General features: G+C 56.3%; 1 protein-coding gene across 6 annotated transcripts in view; it reads left to right on the top strand.

The window, feature by feature from the left end:
* The first annotated feature begins 1,075 nt into the window (after positions 1–1,075).
* Positions 1,076–19,474, top strand: part of Cxxc5 (CXXC finger protein 5) — a 31,261-nt gene continuing 12,862 nt past the window's right edge. The window contains exons 1-2 of one of the 6 annotated variants that reach the window (XM_052155271.1): positions 1,349–1,413; positions 12,519–12,602. The gene's annotated coding sequence lies outside the window, so the exon portion shown is untranslated. Of the gene's footprint in view, positions 1,162–1,318; positions 1,414–1,487; positions 1,570–9,594; positions 9,666–12,518; positions 12,603–19,474 lie in introns of those variants that run through there. The other 5 variants (XM_052155273.1, XM_052155276.1, XM_052155274.1 and 2 more) reach the window with 5 other exon arrangements.

The raw sequence follows: 19,474 nt of genomic DNA, 5'->3' as shown, positions 1-19,474 counted from the left end.
AAAGGACTGCATAACTATCACTCCAGGACCCTAGGAGTCCAGGGTTCATTCTAAGGTTCTCTGAGAAGACATCAGATGTAGGTAGGATAAGCTGGCAGATAAGGGAGGGCAGAGGCACAGATGCTGTCTCAAATCTGCTGTGTTCCCACCAGGCACAGGGTTGAGATGAGATTTCGTTCTTAGTTATCTACTGAATGTTTCTTGGTTCCAGGTACTATTAAAGGCTTTCAGTTCGTAGGCCACAGCTCTGGGGTACCAGTGGACGTGTTTTGCCCCAGGATTGTAGTTGGGTAGGAACCTGCCTCCTAAAAAAAAAAAAAAAAAACCCAAAATGTCCTCTTTCTGATTCGTTTCTTCATCTGTGAAATGGGAACAGGACTCTGCCTCCTTTTCTTCTGTTGGAATTAGTGTGTAATGAATGCAGGAAAGTGTTTTTGGGAAGGGTACGGCCTTTGAACTGCGAGTCTGGCAGACCAAGCAGCACCTGAGCAGTGGGGCGGGGGTTGGGGGGGGTGAGTTGGGCAGCCAAAGCTTCCTTCTAAATCCCTGTAGCTTGTTGCCCCGCTGCACAGTTGAGCAGCGAGAAGGTCTGCAGATTTTCTACGGAAGGTGCGTCTCCAAGCCCAGGCATCTCTTACAAAGGGGTTGTGTGGTATTTATTTATTTAGTTATGTATTTGTAAAGTTGCATGGAAAAAAGCTGAAGCTTGACGCGCGGGGGAGCTCAGCCTGGGAGGACCTCGCCAGGACGCGGGGATCTTGAGGCGCAGCGGCTGCGACTCCAGCTTCAGAGCCTGCGGCGTCCAAGTGGCCAAAGCTGATCTGGGAGGGAGGCCGCGGAGGAGGGAGGGAATCCGAGGTGGAGAGGGGGGGTGAGGGAGCTGCTAGTCCGGTCCGGGTTTTGCCGGCAGCCCCCGGGCAGCGTTCGGAGCTCCTGCCCGGGCGGGCGCGCGGCGCGGCGGCAGAGGCGGCGGAGCCTGAGCTGGGATGTAGAGGCGGCGGCGAGAGCAGGCGTCCGAGCAGAGCCAGAAGAGGAGAGCCTCACCCCCGACAGCCCGGCCCCGCGTCCCAACCTGCGCCTAGCCATGCGCGCCGCCTGCTGAGTCCGGGCGCCGCACGCCGAGTCCTTCGCTCGCCGCGCCGCGAGGCGCTGCGCTCCGGGGTGATTAGTTGCTTTTTGTTGTTTTTTAATTTGGGCCGCGGGGAGGGGGAGGAGGGGCAGGTGCTGCAGGCTCCCCCCCCTCCCCGCCTCGGGCCAGCCGCGGCGGCGCGACTCCGGCTCTGGCCCCGGGCGCGGCGGGCGACTGGAGCGGAGCGCACCGCGGCGGTGCCCAGAGCGGAGCGCAGCTCCCCGCCCCGCCCCTCCCCCTCGGCCTCGCGGCGACCGTGGCGGCTCGGACGACTCGCGGAGCCGGTAGGTGTCGGGCCCTCCCCCGCCCCCCGGGAGGCCAGCCCCCTCCCCTTCCCCGCCTCCCTCCCTCTCCTCCCCCGGGGCTCCGTGCGCGGCCGGGGCCGGAGTTCGCCGCAAGTCCGCGGAAAGTTTGGCGGAGCGGGTTCCCCCGAAGTTCAGGTGCGGAGAGCCAGGGATGGGGAAGGAGGGGTCGGTGTTTGGGAGGGGCGGGGGACGCCCGCAGCCTAAGCCGTGGGGCCTGGGAGTCTTAGCTCCGGTGATCGCTCGGTGGCCGCTCCTATATCGAAGCCTTCCCAAGCCGCAGTATGCTCGGTCGCAGATCACTGAGTTCAGACAAAAAGAGGGGTTTTAGGGTCGAGGACGGCGGGCTGGGAGCGGAGGAGCGGGGCTGGGCCTCTCCCTGCGGGGGACGCTTCCTTCCCAATCATTGTAGCTTGCGGGCGCCGGGGGTCCTCACCTCGCAGTGCTAGGCGGGTGCTGCGCCTGCGGGGGCGGCTGCTTGCAGTTCTGCGGCGCACACTCCCGCATCAGACCCCGGTCGCTGCCCTGTGTTCAGGGACGATCGTAACTGCCCCGAGCGCTTCGGACCACGCGTGGCCTTGCCTTCCCTTAGACTTGGAAGAGGCGGCGGCTACTTCTGTTTTTCCCTGTGGGCTGCTCGCCCCCGCTGCCTGCAGGGTGCCTGGCGGGCTGATCAAGTTTGACCTTTTTTTTTTTTTCCGTCAAAGTATATCACCTCCACCTCTGCCGGCTAGGCGGCCTCTGTCTGTCCTTTACGGCCTTGGGGAGTCTCAGACTGCCTCTCCGCAAGTGCCCAGCTGCGTGCAAAGCCGGGGACGCAGAAGGGGGGGGTGTTCCTCAGCTGCAGGTCTGCAGGGGGCGGGCATCCCAGGCTTCTGCCACGCTGCTCTGGCCCCGAATTTACCCTCGAAGTCCCGCCCGAGCCCCCTCCCTTTCTCATCCCTGGAGCCGGGGCTGAACCGCCACGAGAGGAATGTGTTAATTTTCTTACTGGGGGAAGTTGTCCTCGCCCGGAATAGGCTGTTTTCCGGCGGGGAGCGCGGGGTGCGCCTTGCTTTGTTTATGAATAGATTGGACCAAAAGTCAGGGACCCCGTTTTTAAAATAGGGAACCTGTCACAAGTGCTGGGGCGCACCGGAAAGAGCTAGCAAAATTTCCTTTTTTCCCCCTGGGGAATCGTACGGGGTGCGTAGAGTTGGGTTGGTGCCATGGGTTGCAAGGAGGTACCATTAGATTTGGGGGGTTTTGTAGTGACTCATCTGGAAAGACTTGCTCCCCTAGTCTCCTGAAAAGTAGGGGGGGGGAGTGAAGGTTTGGCAGCCGCACCCTACTATGCTCCCTGGGACCCTGGGTGGTCTGAGAGTTGGTCATCCAGATGGGAGGACCCGAAACGAGATGCGGATTAAGGCCCTTGATCCTCGCCTTTCCTTGTGCCCCCTTGCTGTTTGGAGCCCTTGGTTTTGTAGTGCGTCCCCTTCCCACCCCCTCCCCCGCCGCGCGGGTTTGCCCAGGAAGCACTAGGGAAGGGGGCGTGTGATCGCTGGCCCTCGCCCCCGCCCCCGCCGGAGCCGCCCCAGGGCCGCCGGCAAACAGAGTCCCTTTCAAGTTTTCCGCTGGGGCCGCCTGGCGGGGGCTGCCAGCGCAGTCGCTGCGGACTTGTTTGGAGCGCGGTTTGAACGCCCAGCGCCACCTCAGTTGCCCCCATTCGGGGGGTTCGGGTATACGGTCCTACTGGCGGAGAGTGTTCAAATGAGATGGGTAGGGGGCGCCTATTGGCCTAAGCTTGACCTGACCCTCTTCGGAAAGACTACGTTGCCTTGAGACGGGAAACCCTTCCCATCTCCTTTATGAGAAGTACGAGGAGACTGTCCTCACCTACTTCGACTGTAACTGCATGGTGTTGATTTAGCAGTTCCTTAGATGAGAGTCAAGCTGGAGCTTGTTGGGGGGGGACTGGTAGCGGCGCGCTCTGCAGCTGTCGGCCCCCCCTCAGAACGGAAATTGTCCTCCTTAGGGAGGAGGGAGGGGTGACAGTTTGTGTGCGCGTTGTTTTTTTTTTTTTTTTTTTTTTTTTGCCCGGGGGAGGGGTGGGAACAGCTGAGGGAGGTTGGCCTCTGGGTTACTAGTCAGTCCTGGTAGCTCTGTAGGTACCTCCCCTCCATCCTGGCTGGCAGGAGCTGGATTCTCTAGGGGAAGCCCCCAGCTAAGCTTGAGTCGTCTTCCCCCACCCCTTCCAAGTTGCAGCAGAGGGTCCTCTGCAGAAGCTAGGCCCTTGGCTGGCCGGCTGGCTGGCTCGTTAGTGCCTTATTTATGTGTGCGTTTGGGCCGGTTTCTTAGCTCAGCAGGTGACCCTGGCCTGGGCCTCCGATCTCTCCTGTTGACTTACCGGAGGGCCAGTGGCCTCCCCTTTATCACGTGAGGCCTGGAATGTCCACCAGGCTGGGCTGAGCTGGGCTGCGTGGGGGAAGGGGAGGGCTCTGAGTCCAGGGCGCCAGCCACCCCCCCCCACACACACACACAGCCTTATGAGCCCAAGGACTCCCCCATGGTGACCCTTCAGTTTTGTTGTTTCTTTTCTGATCCCCGGTTGGCAAGTGTGAAATTGAGGCTCATGTGAATGTGGGGGCGTGCTTGTCTCTTAGGTTAAGCTCTACCTTCTTGAGGTCCCCACATAGTTACTCATGGGGGCACGCAGTGCTTCTTCCCAAGAAGAGAGAGAGCTAAAGCCGGCTGAATTCCGCGGTAGTGTCCGCGGTGAGGTCGAAAAAATGGAGGAATATACTTGAACCTTGGGATGGACCTGGTCCTGCGCTTAACTCTGTGGGATGTGATAATCATTTAGTCCCAGCATTTGCCTTCAGCGGTCACGGATGGAGCGGGTTTACCTGCTGTCATTTTAGGTAACCCGTTTATTCAGCCTCTGGTGGGTGGGTACCAAGCACCCTGACCTTCTGGTGAGCACTTCCTGCCTCCAGTCTGGAGGTGCAGGAGAGTGGAGGATCTTCTAGCCTCTAACCCCTTACCCCTGCTGTTCTAGAGCTGTGTGTGTGTGTGTGTGTGTAGGTAGTCTCCTTGATTAAGTGTATTAATAGTTAAACTTTCACTCATAGCTGGAACTCACCAGACCACAAAAAAGCCTCCCCCGTTACTCACGCGCTACTGCCCAACAAGAATATCCCACTAAAGTTTTTTTCTACATTCTCTTACTTCCCCCGTGCTCTGTCTGGTCTCCTCAGTGCTGAGCCCACCTTCCCAGGCTGCTGGTAGTGAGAAAGAGCTGCCCCCTCAGAGACCCAGGAAGCTGCAACCCTTCATCTGCCCCCAAAATCAGCTGGCAAAGATGGGGTTGTGTGGCACTAGGTCTGCTGATTGCTGTGACAACCTGGATGGTTATATCTCTTGCGTTGAAGTCTGTGTGTTTAGAATGTGCAAGTCTGAAGATGTGGGAGTCTAAGATATATGGTTTTTTATAAATGAATGGCTATGTATCTGCATTATATATATTACATATCATAATACTATATATACACCTCGTGCACTTAAGTCTGAAATTGTCCGTTGGTTGGCCATGTCCCTATATAAGATATACTGTATGTTTCCAGTACTTGGAATTTCGTAGGGTTTGTGATTTGTATGTGTTTGTTTTGAGACAGGGTCATACTGTATAGCCCTGGCTGGCCTGGAACTTACTAAACCAGGTTAGCTTTGAACTCACAAATACGGGTCTGCCTCTGCCTCCCAAAATCTGGAATTAAAGATGTGCCCTACCATCTTGGCTCCTAGCATGTATCTGGTGTGTGTGTGTGTGTGTGTGTGTGTGTGTGTAGAGGGGGGGTTTATGTCTGGATTGTGAGTATTTCAGTAAACCTGGAGGTGTGCATGTTTGAGCTGGGTGGGCAGTTGTCAATGGCTAGTGGCTTTGTGTCTCTTGTCTCTTTCTAAAATCTGTTCGCCATTCTGACTTTCTGAGTCCCTTCCTCCCTGTTTGTGAAGACTCAAACCCTTTAACACTCAGCTGGACCCCCTCCCCCAGCAGTAGTAACTGGGCAGCCTCCTGGCCTGCCTGCCTCTGGGTGTCTTTGACGCCGCGGGCGGGAGACAGGCTGGGGCTGGGGTGACAGCACATATCCAGAGCGATGACAGCCTGTGATTATAAGAATAAAGGAGTTTTAAGGTCATGGGTGTTTCTTATGTTTCTCCCCTTTGCCGGTGGCAGCAGAGGTCCACAGCAGTGTGTCTGCAGGTTGGGGTATGCCCCTGCTCAGGTGAACATCAGTGTGTGCGCCTTACCTGAGAGCACAGTCACATGTCTATGCATGAGCAGAACCTGTGACAGCCCATGGCTTGTCCTGGATTCTCCAGGGGACAGGGAGCGAGTCCCAGTAAAACTACTTGCTGCTAGGCATCCCACAGAGCTGGGACTCTGGACAGTCTTCTAAGGGAGAGTGGTCTAGCCTCAAGCCTTGCTTACGTTATTTCCTCTCCTCTAGTTGAATCCTTCTGGTTTTGAGACTAGCCGGGCCCAGTCACCTGGACAAGGCCACATCTTGGGGTGTCACTGCCTGCCCCTGGACCAGCTCCAGCCTCTGTAATTGCATTCTGCGGGCTAATCCCCCTCCAGGTCAATTAGATTGCAAATTCTTCTTCATTTCCTGCCTGTTGATGCTGGCCTCCCTCTGGGTCTGCAGGGATTGGGGGCAGTGGGCAATCTCAGCGTCCCTTCTCTACTAGCACTAGGGAATCTGGGAGGGTGATCAGTTCCTAGTACTCTAACCCTGGAGCTGAAGTCAGAACCCTGGGGACCAGCAAGACAGGGCTCCACTAGCCCTTTTGAGCCAACTACAGAATCCCTCTGTCCAGAAAAACAGGATCTCTTTTAGCTGGTCCAGGGCTACGTGCGGGATAGGCAGGTCCTTTTAGCCAGGTTCCTAGGCTAAACCTTGTCCATGGCCTCCGTAGACTGCGCTCTCGCAGCAGGTACAACTTCCCTGGCACAGCAGTTGGGGGCTTCCCGTGTGACTCAGGGCCAGCCTTACACTTGCAAAGACCTTTCCATCTCTGCCTTCCCAAGGACAGGGACTTGGAGGCATGTCCAGCACTTCAGCAGTCGCCTCCGTTTTTACCTTTTTCTGATATCTTTTCCCAGCCAGCCATAATTCTTTCAGGGGCCTTTGGGCCCACCGAGGCCTTCTGCTGACGCCCCCTGGGAACCATCCCTGGACTCAACACAGGCAAATGCACATGCGGGACTCCATCAGCTCTGGTTGTGAATCCTGACCACTCTATGGCTGACTGTATGACAAGTTTTATCTCTACCAACCTGTTTCCTTATCCCTGAGATGGGTCAGTAAGTGGCACACTACCTCATGAGAACCAGTTTTAGATTTATGATGAAGCCTGAGAAGTGGCCTAGATGTGCCCACTCAGCAATCAACAGAAGTTGGCCTTTGTGTGTGTGTTTGGGGGGGGGGTCTTAGGACAGGGCCTCTCTACCTAGCCTTGGCTGTCCTGGAGGTTACTATGTAGGCCAGGCTGGCCTCAAGCTCGCTGAGTCTGCCTGCCTCTGCTGGGATTGGAGGCTTAGAAGTTGGCATTTATAGTGTTAAGAACTGTCTGCAGTGAGTTGGGGTGGGGCTGGGGGGGAAAGCTATCCATCTCTAAGAACCAGGTACGTGCGTGTGACTGCTGCACTGGACTGTATCTTCCCCATCTGCAAAGTGGGCGGACAGGACAGTGTGCAGGACGGAGGGTGCTCAGTTAGCCCCACGGCTTCCCACATGATATTTGCTCTCTCCTTTTAGGCCTGCTGTGGATAGAGCTACACAGACACAGAGGGCAAGGGGCTGGCCAAGGTCATGGGGCTGGTAATGGGGCCGGGGAATGGCCTGCTGGCTCAGCGGAGCTGTGAGGCACAGCCTTCCCTCCCACTGCTGGTCACTGAAAAGTGGTAACTCCGCTGGGTTTTTTTTGTTGTTGTTGTTCGTTTGTTTGTTTGTTTGTTTGGTTGGTTGGTTGGTTTGGTTTTTTGTTTTTTGTTTTCTTTTTTCTGGGAAGGGGAGTCCAACCTCACCCCCATTCCCCAGGAGGCACCCATGACAGCCACTGAGCTGACAGGCCTCCTGGCTTTAATACTGGGGTGGCTAGAAGCTCTGGAAGGCTGGCTGTGCCCAGCTCAGCCTGAGGGGAGAGGGAACTGTAAAGTTCTTCCTATCGACAGTCCCCATGGCCCCGCCCGCCCTCTGCACGTCCTGTGTCAGCCAGACGGTGACAGAGGTGGGGGCTGCTCTCAGCCTCAGGCTCCCCTGTCGCTTACTGGCTAGTCTTCTGAATTCTGTGACCTCTGTCACTCGCTGGCCTGGGCTCTTTAATATTTCATAGTCCTTCAAGTCGACCCCCTGCCCCAGCCCACAGGGCCCCCTTTGTCTGTCCCCTCACCCCCCAATCTCTGTCACTGAGTTACTGACCCAGAGGCTGTCTCTACCTTCTAGCACTGTGACTGCCCCTGTTGTCTTTCTTGACCCTCCTCCTCCTCTACACCTCCACTAGTCTGTCTCGCGCGCGCGCGCGCGCGCGCGCACACACACACACACACACACACACACACACCACCATGGTCTCTCTCTCTCTCTCTCTCTCTCTCTCTCTCTCTCTCTCTCACATACACACACACACACACCCCTCTACTGGTCTCTCAGACACACACACACTCCACTAGTTGGTCTCTGTCACACACACACACACACACACATACACCCCTATCTGATCTTTCCCTGACATCTCTGACTGTCTCATCGCTTCTCCTCCATTTTCCTCTTTTGTTGGGTTCCCCTTCCCAGTGGAACAGAAACCGTGGCAACTGGTCTGCCTGCCTGTCCTTGCGCCCTCCGCCCCTTCCTGCCCCCTCCTCCGGCCGGTCTGGCTGGCTGGCTGGCTGGCTGGCTGGCTGGCGTGAGAGCTGGTTTTATTTATTTTTCTGTTTGTTTGGGAAGAGGGCAGTGGCAGCCCTAGGCCTGGCTGCCCCGCTCTGCTTAGAGCAGTGGGCAGGCAGCCCTGCCGGCCTCCCAGGAATGCGGCTGGGACGCCCTGCGCTGCGCTGTATTTATTCCCCTCCAGCTGCTGGGCTCAACAGGGCAGAGCCAGGCCTGCCCAGTGGCCCCTGGGGAGCCTTGGGCTTACTCTGTCCTGTCTGGCAAACCCCACATGGCTTTGGGGGGGGGGAAACCAATCCCTTCTTTGCCTCTGACCTCCTCTGACCTCCTCAGGCTCTCCTGGCCTGCCAGCAGGAATGCTTGTTTGCCATGCTGGAATGAGCCTGCCATGGGGGTACTGGCGGCCTGGTACCTAACAACCACCCTGTCTCCCACCCAGGGGCCTAACCTAGGCCCGTAGTCTCCTGGTCAGAACTATGCAAAACATCACTCCATGCCGCTCATTGGGTTTAGTGCCTGTGCTTGGCCTGGGCATACATACTCAGCTCTGCCCAGATCGTGGGCAGGGGTGAGTGAGGAACGGTCAGAGCCAGAGTAACTGTATCCCTCAGTGCCCTCACCCAGGCCCCATGTGCACGCATCTGAGTGGGTACACACACACACACACACACACACGAGCGATGAGACCTGCTTAGTTACAGGCACCACTAGATTGTGCTTCCTTCAAGCCGGTGCTGTACGTACTTCCTGTCGTTAACTCCCTCATTCATCAAATACTTACAAGGGTTTTGAGCCCGCTCCATGCCAGCCTTGCAAATGGGACATGGCAGTGGCTAAATTGTGTACCCCAGTGCCTGGCACCGTGTAAGTCTTGGAAAGATATTAGCCATTGCTGTCATCAGGTTCTGCCTTCAAATGGATGTGAGAAAGCCCAGCCCACCCTGAGCCCCTAAGTGATGCTACTATGCCGACATCTTTCTGCCCTCTCTCCGCTGTGAATCCCCACCAACCGTAGGCTTGGGAGTTGGGTGTTGTTTGTGCCTAGCTGTATACAAATGAAGCCAGTGAGGTCGGGTCCTGGCAGACCCATAGCAGGCCCTGAGGACCCTAAGGACAGCTGGAGTGGGTCAGTGTGTGAATTTTTTTTTTTCTTTTTTTGCACCTTCCACTCTGCCTGAATGTTTACCAAACATGGGCTTGCATCCTCTTCTCCACCCCGACGCCATCATCCCAGCTTGGTCCTGATGTGAGGCAGGGAAGAAGGCTGCTTGGCTAGTCTGGTAAATGAATGAATGAGCTGGCAGGGTGAGTGAACTTTCTCAAGGTACAAGTACACTGGGGCGTGGGGGGCAGACGGGCCGGTATGTGGGCACCTCCTGGCTCCGTGATGCATGGTGGGAATGAAGTGCTGAGCAGCCAGGACTGAGATGTGGCCGACGACCAACAACGTGCCGGGCAGAAACTGGTGGACCTCAGTGTTTCTATCTGTCAACTGGGCTCCAATTTGGAGGGGTTTTTGGCTGGCTACCAGCTGGCCTAGACTGGGGCCTGGGAGGTGAAGGGACTGTGGTGGGAAGCAGGAAGCAGTGGGTGGTGAAGACAGGAAGATAAAGCCAAGAGCTTGGCTTGGAACCTGAGAAGCAGGGAGACCAGTGCTGACCTGATGTGGGCTCGCACAGGCTCACAACCCCCCCAGCTACCAACTCTTGTTCTAACACAAGCTCATTTCCTGACATCTGTGCAGTTAGTGGCCCTGAGTGCCAGGAGGAGGTGGCCTGTCCCCTGGGGTTAGACTGGTTCCTCCCCCCAGCCCATCGTAGACCCCAGCTTTAAGTCATTTCCTGTTGACCCTAATAGAAGAAACCCAGCCCCTCTCCCGCCGAAAGTTTTGGTGAGAGATTGCTTGGAGATGGATGTGGGTGGGCACAGCAGCCCCTTCCCAGAGCTGCAGGATTTGGGCAGTCTAGAATTTTAGTGACAGGAGTCTAGAATTATAGACTGTTTGCAGTGAAAAGATGTTTTAAGTTGGCATTCTTGTCACGTTGGGACTCTAGAGTCACCAAAGAGTAGGTTTTTTTCTGTGGGGAGGAAACACGCGAGGCCACGCTTCAGTCTCCTTGTTTGATGCTAGAGAACACGGGGGAGTGGGGGCTCTCCTGAGGTCGCAGAGCCAGGAGACCTCAAGGGACATGAACCTATTCCAGGGACTGAAAGGCCAGTTCTACGTGGAGAGAGTGGGCTCTGGGCCCAGTCAGGCAGCAAGGGGCTGTGGCCGGCCTGTAGACGCAGGAGGGGTCCTGTGGCAGCCTGCCGCCTGCTGCCCACGCTTCCCGAGGCACCAGTGTGAGGAGGAAACGCAGGCTGTTGCTTCCAGCGACAGCAGGCAGGGCCGGGCGGCTTCCCAGCTCCCCCTCTGACTCATGGCTGCCTGCAGCTCCTCTCTCCTGGGGTCCTCAGCAACCCCATCTGTGCAATGGGGAGAGGAGGCTTTGTCCCACAGTGTGGGGCTCACTGCAGCAGTAAGGCTAGAAATCTTCCCGGGACCACTGCTAGGCTGTGGAGACTGACAGACCGGACTTGAAGAGCCTGGGACACTGGCCTTCGCCAGCCACTGAATCCTCTCTTCTCCCCCTTAGTCTGGGTAAAGGGTGGTTGGATTCCTGAGGCTTATGGGGTAGGTAAGAAAGAGAACCAATCAGATTCAAGATGAGACAGGCTAGGAAGCCTGCCCCTCCTTTCCAGGGCCTCCTTGGCGACCTCAGTGTGCCCATCTGTAAAATGGAACATGTTATCCCACAAGTCAGTGTCCACAGCTGGATCTGGACTGGGGACTCAAACCAAGTGGCACATCTCCCAAGGAGAGGGGACTCCTTGGCTGCAGAGATGGGGTGGGGGGATCTGATTGGGTCACAGGGGTGATTCAGAAGAGCTTGGCAGCTAGGCAGTGGTCAAAGGAAAATCCCAGCTGCTCTCCTGGGAAGACCTAACAGGCTGGACAGGAAGCGGTAAGGAGCAGACTTGGCCCCCCTCAGGCCTACACGGAGTCATCTTAGCCTGGCAGCTGGGTGGGTGTGCCCCTCACTGCAGGAGAGCTGGAACGCACCCCTTCGTGCTCTGTGAAGGGCGCTATGACTGCCAGGAGGGGTTGGGCCCTCATCCAGATCCCGAAGCCTTCTGATGCCCTCAGCTCTGTCCTGGGTTACTACCTGGGGGGGGGGGGGAGCCAGGGGAGCAGAGTGGCAGGTGTGGTTTCATTTGCCCAGGAGAATGGGGAACCCCTGGCAAGGCCTCCTGAGAGGGTGAGAGAGCAGAAAGGATGTAGGCAGCTGCCCCCAGGCAAGACTGCCTCGCCCACAGTGGCCTCCCCTGCCCCCCATGCCCGGGGCCAGGAACTGGGGATAGCGTTGTGTGAATTGAAACTGGTCTCTCTGGCCCTTTCTTTCCCCAAACTGTCCACCAGGCTCCAGGCTCTGGTCCCTTCCCATCCCTGGCTATGTCTACAGAACCCCCTGGGAAGATGGGGAGGAGGCACAGCAGGGCTCAGAACAGCGGGCGCCTGCTCAGCCAAGTATTTTGCACGAGCTGTCAGAGACAGACAGGCACGTGGGGAATTCGGTGCATGTGGGGCTGGGGGAAGCAGCGGGTGGGCAGGAGGGGAGCTGTGGCTGCCTCCTGGCCTGCTGAACCCTGTGGAGATGACTGACCCCCCCCACCCCCCCACCCCCTGGCTGTACCATAGTAGTGTGGGCTTAGCAATGGTACTGATCCTCTCCAGGGTCCAAAGCTGGAAGAGTCTCCTGTTAAGAGTTAGGTCCAGACAGGAATTCTGGCCCTACTTGACTGTAGCTGCCAGGAAATAGCAGCTGTTACATGCACACACACACACACACACACTTCCAGCCTGGCACAACTTGTCTCCAGGTTTGGTAGATTGGAGAAGCTTGGTATTGCCCAGTCTGAGCAAGAAAAAGGCAGAATGAAGGAAGTCGTCTTTATAGGCTAAAGTTGAGACTGTGGGAAAGGAACCTCTCAGCTTTTGTAATCACTAGGCGAAGACCCCAACTTAGTTGCTTTTGTGGAATATCCTTAATAAATCCTGCTAAGCAGGACAGAGCCCAGACCTGAATAATACTTGATTTTTTTTCCCCCACAACTAAGACCCAGAGAGGCATTCACTGGCCCAAGGTGACACAGTAGACCATCCATCCTCCCTCTCTCCCCATGAGGAGCCAGCATGAAGAGGTGAGCTTTGGGGTTTGCTGGGGGGGTAGGGTGGGGCTAAATTTAGTCATCACTGCGTAGCCGAGGCCTCTGGGAGCAGCTGTTGGTGCACAGACAGAGGCCTCAAGCTGCATTTAGTCTGGACAGAAATATCCTACCACCCACCCACCCACTGCCTGGGCAGCCGGGCTGTGGGCTTGTTCCCTGAGGGGCAGCTTGCTGGGTCGCCGGGACAGGCAAGATGACCCGATAGGCTTTTCACAGATCAGGTTTCTATGAAACAGGAACCGCAGCCGGAGACTGGGCCGTGGGGGCCAGGGCAGTGAGAGCCCGGGGGGGCCAAGGACGCCTTTCTAGCCTCCCTCTTCTGCTCCTTGCTGATGCAGCCTCCCTTTCACAGAGGCCTGGGGAAGCAGCAGGTTATTTATCAAGCCAGCCTCCCCGCCGAGCGTCTGCCCGCGCCTCCTCCCCACCTCTCGCGCTGGCGGCCATGAGCCCAGCAGAGCAGGGTGAGCTGGGCGGGCGGGTGGCGAGATTAGCTCAGGAGACGTGAGTCACCCCATCCCTGGCAGCAGGCAGAGCGCACACTCGATGCAGTCCCACTCTCAACACAGCCAGGGACATAGAGGATCTACCCGGCTTCAGCACACCTAATTCCACATGCTTCCGCAGAGCCCACTGCCCGCATGCTCCAGCCTTAGGCACGTCTGTGTGGGGACCTCAGAAACACCTGGTCCTGGCGCATGCACATGCTGGTGCGCAGTCAGCAATTGGGCACGCCCAGGCTCCGTCGGGCATAGGTGGGAAGCCACACTCACCCTCACAGACCTTGCATGTATGCCTTCCTGGCCAGGCTCGAGCACTGATCTGCAGGCCATGGTTCGCACCTTTCTGAGGCTGCAGTGTTAGGCCTGGCTGGAGCACCAACGCAGCAGGGCCTGTTGCGACCACTTGAGTATATACAAGGCTCAAGGGGTCAGACTGCTTATCTCTGTTGAGGCTTACACAAAAGAGGCCTCTCCTCCGGCTGGTTTTGAGGTGGGAGTCGGGGAGTGCTTTCCCTGCCATTAAGATACTGTTGGTCCCTTTTGGGGAGCCAGTTGCCGGTTAGGGAACTCTAGCTCAAGCAGAGTATATACTCAAGGGTAGGCAAGGGAAAGAGGCGGACAGACCGGGAGGAGGGGAGGGTGGTGGAGGAGTGCCTTCTTGGAAAATCCATCTTCCCAGAAGTGGCCAGCTCTCTCTTTCCATTCCAGGTGGGGTCTGTGAGAGATGGGAGCATCGGGGGTTGGGCTGGGGAGGAAGGAAGGACACCTCCGTGAAAGCGAGCTGTGTCCAAGGACTCTGTCCCCCTCAGCTCAGCCTGGCATTCACTTTTCTCTGTCCCCTTGTCCCCTCCCGCTAGCACCCTGAGACTTGGGATTTGGCCACACCTCTTAGTCTGCATGGCGCTGGTCTGACGAGAGGGCCTGGGCTGCGGGCCTGGGCTGCGAGGTTGGCAGGGTGCCTGCAGTGGTGTCTAAGCCCTAGCTCCACTGGGACCAGGGCCTGCCTGCCCTCCCACACAGAACGGAGACATACTGTTTGCCATACAAGAAGTGAGAGAATTGAGCTGGGTGGGCATGGCCTTGTAATCAGGACATGTGTTGACGCCACTGTCCAGCACCTCTATTATAGATCATTTGGGGTGCAGCCGGCTCTCCTTCCCCCCGATTGTCGTACACAGAGGAGAGCAGGAGAGAGTTCCAGAAAGACTGAGACATTTAGAAAGCTAGACTTCCCTCTGAGCTGGGGACCCTGATTTTGTCTATTACCTGCTGTGTCATGCCCAAGTTTCGTTTTATTTTGTTTTGTTTTTTGTTAAGGCAAAGTCTCACTGTGTGTGTGTGTGTGTGTGTGTGTGTGTGTGTGTATTCTTGGCTGACTGGAACTCCAGTAGGTAGACCAGGCTGGCCCCGAACTCAAAGAGATCTGCCTGCTTCTGCCTCCCAGGTACCAGGATCAAAGATGGGCGCCACCACAGCCCCCTGCCAGGTTTTCTGTCATTATTTTTGTCTATAAAATGAGCCAAGTGCTGTCTTGGTATTATAGCCACACTACTGAAAGTAAGTGACGAGGGCGGGGTGGGGGGCGGGGTGGAGGTGTGCTCGCCAGCAGGGCTCATGCCCAACATGTGCAAGCCTGGGTTTAACCCCCATTAAGTCCTGCAGGGGCCACCACCGAGCCCCTGTCTGCTCTACCAAAGCTAGATTATTGTTTTCTGGGGGCAGCATCCTCAAGAAGCTTGGGGCTTCCCCTTGATTAGATTGTCATGGGCTTGGCCTATCCGGAGCTGTTCTCAGATAGATGCAGAACTGAGGAAGCTTGACTGAGTGGCGGGAGACCAGGGGCTCAAACCGGTGAGATTCAGAATAGAGGACATTGCCGCCTCACATCCTGGACGGAAAGAGCCAGCCATAATCATTCCAGAGCTACTGACATAGCAGTGCCAACACAGGGTGGGCATGGAAAAGGGGTGCCCGTAAGTGTAGGTGGGTTCTTCTGTGGTTAGAAGAGGCACGGCCCTGTCCAGCTGGCTCTGCCTTCCTAAGTAACCTTCAGACTCAAACCCACACTCATCTCCTGGGGTCTGCAGGGTCGAGAGCAGGGACTGTATGTATGGGGATGGAAGAAGCAGGACAAGGGAGAACAAGGGCGTTGGCAGCTCACAGAGAAACTCGGGCCTTGGGCATCCAGTATCCTTGGCCTGCGCAAGCCATGACTGTAAGAATAATAAGCTAGCCCTGTTGGAGAGCTTCAGGTCTGTGGGCTGCGTAACCCAGTGAGTTGGGGTCTTTGCTTACTGTGGTCCACACAAGGCTTTGAGCTGAGCAGTGAGCTTCACCCGCCTGTCTGGGATCCCCTGGACTAGATCTCCTCGCCACAACAGGGGCAGGACCTTACGCCACCTGAACCTCTGCCTCCCAAGGGAGGTGTGCTTCCCCACTTGCAGAGTCACAGGTAGTGAGTGAGTAATGGTTGCTGATGACTGCTGGTCCTTTGGGCCTAAGGAGCGTTAGCCCCCACAAGGCTGTGGCAAGCGCTGAGGAATTGCGGCACCAGGGCTCCAACCACCTAGACACCTCTTCAGGGTCTTTCACCTCTCCCAGTTCGGAATTGCTGCCTCTCTTTTCTCTGAGAAACTTCCTCAGAGAGGGGTTGGGAGGTTCCTTAAGCAACCATTTCCTTTTGGGTACACAGCGGCTGTTATGAGAACACGCCCCTGTCCCCCATCACCTGGTCAGTTTGCCGCTTAACCAGGCAGAGTCCCCGGTTGCGTGTGACCACTGGTGATCCACCAAAGCTTCTCCAGTTAGGGTGACTTGGCTGCAGGTTGGTCACTTCCTCTCTTTGGTCAGAGTCCCGGCTGACTCTTGCCCATTTGGAAGCAGAAGATCCTCTCATATGCCCTGTGCTATCATGGAGACATGGGGACCGACCAACCTTTATAAAAGCTTGAGTGACCTTGGCCGGTTACTGCCCTTGTCTGGGCCTCAACATCCTTATCTGTAAGGTGGGAGAGCTGTGCTGCTTTGTCTTTGGGCTGCTATGAAGATGAAACAAGATGTGTGCACAGCACCTAGCTCGGCTTCCACCGATGACAGTAACAGTCAGCCCCTCCCCCAAGCTAGGCCTCCTGGTTTCTGTCCTTCCAGCCTTGATCATGAGGATTCTGGGAAAGAGATGGTGCCAGTCTGCTAACTCAGCCGGCTTGGCCACTGACCTTCAGAGCACCCAGGCTGTCAAGGCCGCCCGCCTGCCTGCCTGCCGGTTGGGTCGGGTGGCGGGGAGCGCCAGGCAGTTCCTCGCCTGACGCCACCCGCCCCTGCTCCCACTCTCCCCTCTCCCTCTCTGCGCCTGTGTGTGAGCTAATTAATCTCAGCCCCTTTGGGAAATTAGACCGCAGCCGCGTTCTCAGCCTCACGGAGCCTGTGCTGCTACCCGGCCAAGACCTGCTATGTTTGGGGGCACTGGGGTGTGTGTATTGGTGGGGTACCAACTGCAGCAGCAGGATGAGCTCAGAAGGACAGATATCTCTGAGAACCCCTCCCTTCTGGGCTGAGGGGCTCTCAGGTCTTAGTTCATCCTTCCTCAAAACGGTTTCCCTAAGGACACTAGGCAAACTCCCAGTTATAAAGAAACCAAACCTCCTGTGTCCTTTTCAGCTCCCAGGTTGTAATAGTCATCCCTCACCGTGCTCCACCTCAATGTGGGGTCATCCTCTTGCTTGCCCAGCTAGGAGGCTGATGGAGACAGATGTAATTATGGAATTTTGCTTGGGAAATTAATTTGAAAAAAGTTAATTAATTGGCGGTTCCGGAGGTGGCAGGCTCCACGCCCGGCTGGCCTTGCTGACGTCAGTCCTGACCCACTGAAGACGTGCCGCTTCCTGGGCAAGCTGGGAAGAGGGGCCCCAGTGACCCCCACTCTACAGCTCTGGGACAGGTAGTTGGGAGCAGAGGGGCACTTGTGACTTGGCCCATGGTGGGTACCTGGGCAGTGGGCAGTAGACCTGGGCTAGGTCTACTGAGGATGGCTTGGGGGCCTGAGAACTGGCCACTGGCCTGTATGTGAGTGGCCTCTGTCGACTTCCATAGTATGCTCTCAGTGTCGCAAATGTCCAGTTCTTCAAAGAACAGATCTTTTGAGTGTCTACTTCCTCCGAGAGGGACATGGTTGCCCCATTGGGCACCCAGGTTGTTAAGTTAGCACTCCGTCAAGGTGGGGTGGAGAATAGCGTAGTCTTCCTCCCAGAGAACAAGCTCAGCACTGGAATCCTGCGGACATTTAGTGTCCTCAGTGAGGGTGAGCCAACTTAGTGTCCTCAGTGAGGGTGAGCCATCCACGGGTCATGGTCACCCCCTCCAGCCTGTCACCCCGGCGCCATTTTACTCTCCTACCACCCCAGCGTCTTGTCAAAAGACCTAGCTGAACAAGACAGGGCTGGGAGCCCTGTACATGCCCTGTGATAGAAATCTCTGTCCAACTTCAGGTCTCCTGTGAGGCCATTGGCCGCATGCTTCAGTTGGACTGAGTTCCGATGTCTGAGGAAACGTGGGTACTCTTGGTTTTAAAGAGTGATCAGGGCTGGGGCAGAAACATTTCCAGGCATGGGAGAGATGAGGATACTCATTGTCCCAACCCATCACTGGGATACGGGACATGGGCTCCATAGACTTTTAAACCTGTGAACCCCAAAATGCAGTCAGTCTTGGGCAAGCCCCTTATCTTCCCCAAGGGTCTGGGCAGCTGTAACCAACCTGCATTGCCTCCCTGCCTGACCAATGGTGGGGCATCTGCTCTGGGGCTGTGCTGCCCCAGGCTTTAGAGGAAGAGCTGGTGTGCACTGCACAAGAGGAGATGTCTGTGAGGCATCCAGTCAAGACCAAGCGCCTAGCTAGCAGGCCTGGGCCTTGGGCAGCCAGTCTACGGTGTACTCCTTCATCTCTAGAATTTCTAGAGGCCTAACAGGCCCTACTGTGAATTTAGTATGGAGAGGTGGCTCAGTTGTAGGCACCTTTGCTGTTCTTCTAGAGGGCCTGGGTTCAATTCTCAGGGCCCACACCTGGTAGCTAACCGTCACCAGTAGATAAGCCCAGTTCCAAGAGATCCAAACCGTTTGGGCTCAACGCGCCCTGCGTGTGCGCGTGTATGCACACACACACACACAGTATTTAAAAATGTTAGACACATCATGTATAGCGCTTTAATCCCAGTGCTTGGGAGGCAGAGGCAAGCTAGCAGCTCCCAGGTTTGCATTTGAAAAAAAAACAAAACAGTGTATTTAGTAGTGGTTTGCATCTCAGGTTTGCATCTCAGTATCCGTGTAATGTAACTTGTAGTTCTAGGTTTCTTGGCGATCTGTCTGACCTAGGGCTTGGGTTAAGTGGACCACATCTCCTTCCCTGAGCATCCCGTGGGCTAACAGGAAGGAGATCCTCACCATATACCTCACTATGTTAGCTTGTTACGTGTGTGTGTGTGTGTGTGTGTGTGTCCGTCCCCGTCCCCGAGACCAGGAGCTCCCAGAGGGTGGTGTCCATGGCATCTCTCAGTGTTGGGCTTGGCATGGAGTTATCACTCCTTTAGGGACTTTGGGCATCTCTGGTCCCATTTTACAGGTAAGCCAAGGCCCTGCAAGGACAAGGTCACTTGAGCCCTGAGAGCTTTGGGAGTGAGGGCTTCTAGCATGGGGGGGGGGGGCTCAGAAGGCGGGTCTTAATCTCACTGGGCTTCAGTTTCTTTGAAAACAGTGATCTTCAGTAGTTCTCCGCCCTGTGGTGTTGGGGCAGTGAGTGGTTAAAAGAGTCTCTGCCGGGTTCCAGTTAAAAGCGTTCTTAAGTGTTCATGGTTATTACCATTGATGCTGTAGGTTGTTATCTTGGCGTTATTCATGCTTCCCGGGTCCCAGCAGCTGCTATGACTGTGCCTAGACTCAGAGTCTGAGCCTCGTCCACCGAAGACACGTTGCAGCTCCTAATTAAAACTCCAAAGAGATGGCCTGGGTGTTTTTAAATTTTGCTACTGGGTCCCACCCGCCAAGTGCGTCCCCCACTCCCTCCACTGCAGTGGGTTCAGAGTTCTCTCCCAGGCTCAGGTAGAGGGACTGGCCCCAGGCAAGAGCCTCCCCAAATTTCCCCTGCCACTCCCTCCGCCTCCCAGACCTCTGGGGCCATGAATCATTTATGAGGCAAAAATGAAACCAATTAAGGACAAACTTTGAAAGCCTCTAATTGCCGCGCCTGGTGGCACGGAGGAGTGAGGGGCGGCAGCCCTGCTCGCGGCCGAGCCTCCTTGGCCCCAGCCCTCCGTCCCAGGCTTCCTGCCCGCTGCGTCTCGGTGCGTCTCCGGGC

Source organism: Apodemus sylvaticus, chromosome 13, assembly GCF_947179515.1.
Source record: "Apodemus sylvaticus chromosome 13, mApoSyl1.1, whole genome shotgun sequence".
NCBI lineage: Eukaryota > Metazoa > Chordata > Mammalia > Rodentia > Muridae > Apodemus > Apodemus sylvaticus.
Note: the sequence above shows the minus strand (reverse complement) of the source record. Positions and strands in the feature narration are given on the sequence as shown.